Below are 7,935 nucleotides of genomic sequence, written 5' to 3' on the forward strand. Positions count from 1 at the left end.
ACCCTCTTCCCAAAAATATTCGGGAAAACTCGCAGGAATTCCTGAATTTCGTCCGGCGGCAGATCAAAATCCAGAATTTCTCCCTCTCGGCGATCGCCGCGGTCGATGAGATTTCCTTATTTTTGGATGTGGAGGTTTTGGGAAGTGATGACAGGAAGGAAAACGCTCTGCAGACGGTTGGGAATGGAGAACCTTGGTGTGACCTCATCCTCACCATCCTCGCCGACGGCAACGTCCTCCCGGCGCTCCTCGTCTCCCGAAACCCCAAATTCCCCTTTCCCGCCAAAATTCCATCCTCCATCCTTTTGGAATCCAAGGAGAACGTCAGCGACGAGGAAATCATGGAGCTGTGGGTGAGGAAAGTGTGGGAAAACCACGTGGAGAAGTCGCGTTTGCGGGAAAAGAGAGGAATGTTGATTTTGGATTCCCACCGGACTCACCTCTCCGAGGAATTCCTCTCCATCCTCAGCTCCTCCTCAACCCTCCCCGCGGTGATTCCATCCGGATGCTCCTCCCGAATCCAACCCCTGGAAATCTGCATCGGGAGATCCCTGAAATCCTTCTTACACCGAAAATGGAGGGAGAAATCCCGAGATTTCCCCGACTCCGGCTGCGATTCGGGAATTTTCCTCCAGCTCCTCGTCAAGTGGTTGGGAGAAGCTTTGGAGATCCTCCAGAATTCCCCGGATTTGGTCAAGAGGTCATTCCTGGTGGCCAAAGTGGTTCCCGGAGCTGCGGAGTGTCCGAGGGAGAACGGGGATGAGCAGGAGGAGCTGATCGGGGAGTTGGAGGAGAAATTGGGGAGAATTCGGGAGAAATTCCTGGAGAAATCGCCGGAAAAGGAGGAAAATAGCGAAGATCCTGAAGTTCTGCATCGGCTGTTCGAGGGGGAGAGCGAGGCAGAGTCCTTCTATGGGTTTGAGGAGGAGGAGCTGCAGGTGCTGGAAGGATGAGGATTCCCCAAAAAATTGTGGATTTTGGAGGAAAATTGAGGAAATTCCTGGTTTTTTTGGGAATTTTGGGATTTTTTTCCTGGTTTTTGGAGAGATGGGAAGTTGGATTTAGGGAATATTCTAGATTTTTTGAGAGCCAAATTTGTCCAAAAATTGAAGGACTATTCCCCAAAAATTTAAGGATTTTTCTGCAAAAATTGAAGGATTGTTCCCCAAAATTCAAGGAATATTCCCCAAAAATTGAAGGATTTTTCTCCAAAAATTGAAGGATTATTCCCCGAAAATTTAAAGGATTCCCCAAAAATGGAGGGATTTTTCCCCAAAAATTTAAGGAATGTTCCCTGAAAATTGAAGGATTTTCCCCCAAAAATTGGAGGATTATTCCCTAAAAATTAAAGGAATATTTTCCAAAAATTGGAGGATTTTTCCCCAGAAATTTAAGGATTATTCCCCAAAAATTAAAGGATTTTTCCCCAAAATTGAAGGATTTTTCCCCAAAAATTGAAGGATTTTTTCCCCAAAATTTAAAGGATTTTTCCCCAGAAATGGGGAGAGCGAGGCAGAGTCCTTCTATGGGTTTGAGGAGGAGGAGCTGCAGGTGCTGGAAGGATGAGGATTCCCCAAAAAATTATGGATTTTGGAGGAAATTCCTGGTTTTTCTGGAGGAAATTCCTGGTTTTTTTGGAAAATTTGGGATTTTTTTCCTGTTTTTTGGACAGATGGGAAGTTGGATTTAGGGAATATTCTAGATTTTTTGAGAGCCAAATTTGTCCAAAATTAAAGGATTATTCCCCAAAAACTGAAGGAATAGTCCCCAAAAATGTAAGGATTTTTTTCCCAAAATTTCAGGATTTTTCACCGAAAATTGAAAGAATATTCCCCGAAAATTGTAGGATTTTTCTACAGAATTGAAGGATTATTCCCCAAAAATTGAAGGAATAGTCCCCAAAAATCTAAGGATTATTCCCTAAAAAGTTCAGGACCATTCCCCAAAATTGTAGTATTATTCCCCAAAATTTAAGGAATGTTCCCTGAAAATTGAAGGATTTTCCCCCAAAATTGAAGGATTTTTCTCAAAATTAAAGGATTTTTCCCCAAAATCAGAGCGAGGCAGAGTCCTTCTATGGGTTTGAGGAGGAGGAGCTGCAGGTGCTGGAAGGATGAGGATTCCCAAAAAAATTGTGGATTTTGGAGGAAATTCCTGGTTTTTTTGGAGGAGGAAAATTTGGGATTTTTTTCCTGGTTTTTTTGAGAGATTTAGGGAATTTTCTGGGATTTTTGGAGAGGCAGAAGTCCCAAAATGGAAGGATTGTTCCCCAAAAATGTAAGGATTTTCCCCCAAAAATTTAAAGATTTTTCAAAAAAAATTTTAAAGGATTTTTCCCCAAGATTTAAGGATTTTTCCCCAAAAATTTAAGGAATATTCCCTAAAAATATGAGGATTATTCTCCGAAAATTTAAGGATTTTTCCCTAAAATCGAAGGATTGTTCCCCAAAATCTCAGGATTATTCCCCAGAAATTTAAGGATTATTCCCCAAAAATTATAGGATTATTCCCGAAAATTTAAGCATTATTCCCCAAAAATTTAAGGATTTTTTCCCAAAATTTAAAGGATTTTTCCCCAGAAACGGGGAGAGCGAGGCGGAGTCCTTCTATGGGTTTGAGGAGGAGGAGCTGCAGGTGCTGGAAGGATGAGGATTCCCCAAAAAATTGTGGATTTTGGAGGAAATTCCTGGTTTTTTTGGAGGAGGGAATTTTGGGATTTTTTTCCTGGTTTTTTTGAGAGATTTAGGGAATTTTCTGGGATTTTTGGAGAGCTAAACTTGTCAAAAAATTTAAGGAATATTCCCCAAAAATGTAAGGATTATTCACCAAAATCTAAGGATTTTTTACCCAAAATTTAAGGATTTTTCCTTGAAAATTGAAGGATTATTCCCCAAAAATTGAAGGATTTCCCCCCAAAATTAAAGTATTATTCCCCTAAAAGTGTAGGATTATTCCCTAAAAATGTAAGGAATATTTCCCAAAATTCAAGGATTTTTCTCCAAAATTTAAAGGATTATTCCCAAAAAATTGTAGGATTATTCCCAAAAAAATCCAGTAATATTCCCTAAAAATCCAGGAATTTTCCCCAAAAAATTCAATAAATATTCCCCAAAATTCCAGAAATATTCCCAAAAAATTCCAGAAATATTCCCAAAAAGTTCCAGGAACATTCCCAAAAATTCAAAAAACATTCCCAAAAAATCGAAGGATTATTCCCAAAAAATTCCAGAAATATTCCCTAAAAATCCAGGAATTTTCCCAAAAAATTGCAGGAATATTTCCAAAAAATTCAAGAAATATTCCCAATAAATTCCAGGAATATTCCCCAGAAATTTCAGAAATACTCCCCAAAAATTCAAGGATTATTCCCCAAAAAATTCCAGAAATATTCCCCAAAAAATTCAATAAATATTCCCAAAAATCCCAGGAATATTCCCAAAAATCCCAGGAATTTTCCCCAAAAATCCCAGAAATATTCCCAAAAAATTCAAGAAATATCCCCAAAAAATCAAGAAATATTCCCAATAAATTCCATAAATATTCCCCTGCAAAAATCTCAGGAATTTTTTCCCCCAAATTCTTGTGAATAATCCCAGAAATTCCAGCATTTTTTTTCCCATTTTCTGCCGAATTTTGGGAGAATTTTTGTGGATTTTTTTGAGTTTTTTGGTTTTTTAATTTTATTTGGAATTTTCAAAGTGGAAAAAAAAATGAAGAAAAATAAAAAAAACTTTGGAAAAAAATGCAAAAAAACTGAAAAAAACTTGGAATTCACTGTGTTTGGAGTTTCCTTGGAATTTTCTCTTGGGGTTGGAAAAAAGAAAATTTTTTGGGAATTTTTTGGTTTTTTTTTTTACCTCAATTGTATCATAAATTTAGATTTTTTATTGTGAGGAAAAAACGAAAAAATGACAAAAAAGACAAAAAAATAGAAAAACTTCTCGAATTTTGTCTTTGTGATTTTATTTTTTCTTTCTCCCTAAAAAAATTCCCCAAATTTTTTTGAGCTCTTGGAAATATTTGAATTTTGGGGTTTTTGGTGGATTTTGAACCCCCCGTGTCAATAGAAAATTCCCAAATTTTCTTAATGGGAAAACTCTTTGGATTTGGCAGTGAAAATTTGGGGATTTTTTGGGGGAATTTTTTGTAAGAAAATTGAGAATTTTGGGAAAATTTGTGAGAATTTTGGGAAAATTTGGGAAAATCTCGGTTAAATTTTATAAGAATTTGGTGAAAATTTGGGGAATTTTGGTGGATAATTTGCTGGAATTTTGGGAGAAATTTCCGGAATTTAAGGAAATTTGGGAAAATTTTGAGAAAATTTGGGAGAATTTTGAGGAATTTTGGGAGAATTTTGGTAAATTTTGGGACAACAGAATTTCAGTGAAAATTTGGGGAAATTGGGAAAACTTGGTTAAATTTGGGAGAATTTTGAGGAATTTCAGTTAAATTAGGGAGAATTTTGAGAAATTTTATGAGAATTTATGGAATTTAGGGGAAAATTTGGGAGAATTTCAGAAAATTTCAGTTAAATTTTCATGAAATTCAGTGAAATTTGGGGAAAATTTCAGGGAATTTGGGAAAATTTTGGGGGAATTTGGGGGAATTTGTGAGAATTTCAGAAATTTTGGGAGAATTTTCATGAAATTCAGTGAAAATTTGGGAGAATTTTGGGAAATTTTGGGAAAATTTCAGTTAAATTTGGGAAAATCATGGAACAGTAAATTTTTGAAGAATTTGGTGAAAATTTGGGAGAATCAAATTTTGGGAGAAATTTGGGAAATTTTGGGGGAAATTTGAGGAATTTCAGTGAAATTTTGGGAAAATTTGGGAGAAATTGGGAATTTTGGGAGAATTTCAGTTAAATTTTGAGAGAATTTTGGAAAAGGAGAATTTGGAGGAATTTCAGGGAAAATTTGGGAAAATTTTGAGAAAATTTGGGGAGAATTTGGGATGAAATTGGGAAAATTTGGGAGAATTTGGGGAAAATTTCAGGGAATTTGGGAAAATTTTGGTTAAATTTTATGGAAAATTTGAGGAATTTCGGGAAATTTTGGGAAAATTTCAGTGAAAATTTGGGAGAACAAATTTCAGTGAAAATTTGGGGAAAAATTGAGGAAAATTTTGGGAAAATTTGGGGAAAATTTGGTGAAAATTTGGGAGAATTTTCATGGAATTTCAGTGAAATTTTGGGGAAATTTTGGGAGAATTTAGGATAAATTTGGTAGAATTTTGGTGAAATCTTGGGAGAACTTGGGAAATTTTGGGAAATTTTGGGGGAATTTTGGTGAAATTTTAAGAGAATTTCGCTGGAATTTTTGTGGAATTTTGGGAGAATTTATGTTAAATTTGGGGAAAACTTTGATGGAATTTTGGGAGAATTTCAGTTAAATTTTATGAGAATTTTGGGGAAATTTTCTGAGAATTTCAGTGAAATTTCAGTGAAAATTTGGGAACATTTTAAATTGAATTTTGGGGGAATTTCGATGGAATTTCAGTGACATTTTTTGAGAATTTCACTCGAATTTTTGGGGATTTTTTTTTTAAATTTTGGTGGAAATTTGGGGGAATTTGATGAATGAAAATTTTCAGGATTTTTCCCATTTTTTTCCCCTAAAAAATTCCCTCCAGGAGCAAGAAAAAATCCCAATTTTTCCTCCAATTTCCCCCCTTTGGCTCATTAATAAATCATTTAATTAACACCAAATAATTCAAATTTAAAAAATCAAAATTTGGGAATTAAAACTTCAACAAAAACCTGGAAAAATCCCCCAAAAAAAGCAGATTTTGGGTTTATTTTTCACTGCCAGCTCCCAGTTTTTCTACAGGAATTTGCATGTTTTTTGGGGAAAATTTTGGGTTTTTTTAAAAAAAAAATTTCTTGGAATTCCCAAAATTCCAGAGAATTCCTTTTTTTTTTTTTTTTTTCTTCCATAGGATTTGTGGAATTTTTTTTTTGGTTTGTTTGTTTTATTTTATTTTTTTTTTTTCCCTAAGGAAAACAGGAAGAAAACAAAAAAAAAAAAAACTGCAAAAAATGATTTAAAAAATAAAAAATGATGAATAAAAAAAATTTTAAAAATGAAAAAAATTAAAAAAAAAAAAAAATTGTTCAGCTTGAATTGTACAGAAGTTAAAAAATAAAAGAAAAAAAATTGTGGAATAAAAAAAAAAACAGGGAAAAAAATGGATTTTTAAATAAAAAATGTGTTTTTATTGTGGAAAAAAATGAGAATTTTCTTCATTCTTGTGGGATTTGGGGTTGGAATTGGGGAAAAAATGGATTTTGGGATATTTTAGTGAAGATTTTGTGGATTTTTTTTCCCTATTTAGGTTCTCAGGCAGGAATTTTGGGGGTTGGAATTGATTTTTAGCCCAAAAAATCCCAATTTCAAGGAGTTTTATCCCAAAAAAATCACAATTTTCAGGACTTCTAGCCCAAAAACATCCCAAAAAATCCCAATTTCAAGGAGTTTTATCCCCAAAAAATCCCAATTTCAAGGAGTTTTATCCCCAAAAAATCCCCAAAAATCTAAATTTCAAGGAGTTTTATCCCAAAAAATTCCCAACTTCAAGGAGTTTTACCCCAAAAATCTGAATTTAAATTAGTTTTTACCCCCAAAAAATCTCATTTTCAATGACCTTTATCCCAAAAAGTCTCAATTTCCTGGAGTTTTATCCCCAAAAAATCCCCAAAAATCTAAATTTCAAGGAGTTTTATCCCAAAAAAATCCCAATTTCAGTGAGTTTTAGCCCAAAAATCCCAATTTCCACGAGTTTTGCCCCAAAAATCTGAACTTCAAGGATTTTTACCCCAAAAATTCCAATTTCCAAGACTTTTATCCCAAAAAAATCCCAATTTCCAAGATTTTTATCTCAAAAAAACTCTGAATTTCAAGTAGTTTTATCCCAAAAAAAATCCCAAATTCAAGGAGTTTTACCCCAAAAATCTGAATTTAAAGAAGTTTTTTCCCCAAAAAATCTCATTTTCAAGGAGTTTTATCCCTAAATTCCCAGTTTAAAGGACTTAAATCCCAAAAAAAATCCCAATTTCCAGGACTTTTGTCCCAAAAAATCCCAATTTCCAGGAGTTTTAGCCCCAAAAAATCCCCAAAAATCTAAATTTCTTGGACTTTTATCCCAAAAAATCCCAATTTCCACAAGTTTTACCCCAAAAATCTGAATTTCAATGAGTTTTACCCAAAAAATTCCAATTTCCAAGATTTTTATCCCAAAAAAATCCCAATTTCCAAGATTTTTATCTCAAAAAAAGTCTCAATTTCAAGTAGTTTTATCCCCAAAAAATCCCAATTTCAAGGAGTTTTACCCCAAAAATCTGAATTTAAATTAGTTTTTTCCCCCAAAAAATCTCATTTTCAAGGAGTTTTAGCCCAAAAATTCCCAATTTTCAAGACTTTTATCCCCAAAATTCCCAATTTCAGTGAGTTTTACCCCAAAATCCCAATTTCCAGCACTTTCATCCCATTTTCCCACCCAAACTTCCCACAAAAAACTCCCAAACTTCCTTTCCAGCCCCAAAACTTTCCCAAAAAAATGAGAATTTTAACCCAAAATATTCCCTGGATTGAGATTTTCCCCTAAAATTAGGAATTTTTGGGTAAAAATTCCAGGATTTTGGTAAAAATCAGGATTTGAAGTCATAAAAAACACCTGGAATTCCCTAAAATCACAATTTTTTTGGGCAAAATTCCCATTTTTGGGGTAAAATTCCCACATTTTTGGGGTAAAATTCCCACATTTTTGGGTAAAATTCCCTTTTTTTGGGTAAAATTCCCACATTTTGGGGTAAAATTCCCATTTTTGGGGTAGAATTCCCACATTTTTTGATAAAATTCCAATTTTTTTTTGCGTAAAATTCTCAATTTTTGGGTAGAATTCCCACATTTTTGGGTAAAATTCCCACATTTTTGGTTA

At 34.1% G+C, this 7,935-nt stretch overlaps 1 long non-coding RNA gene across 1 annotated transcript in view; it reads left to right on the forward strand.

The window, feature by feature from the left end:
- LOC146427372 (uncharacterized) overlaps nucleotides 1–7,935 on the forward strand; it is a 52,135-nt gene that overhangs the window by 7,091 nt on the left and 37,109 nt on the right. The gene's annotated exons all lie outside the window — the stretch shown is intronic.

Source organism: Lichenostomus cassidix, chromosome 25 (assembly GCF_008360975.1).
Source record: "Lichenostomus cassidix isolate B80296 chromosome 25, HeHo_3.0, whole genome shotgun sequence".
NCBI classification, from domain to species: Eukaryota; Metazoa; Chordata; class Aves; order Passeriformes; family Meliphagidae; genus Lichenostomus; species Lichenostomus cassidix.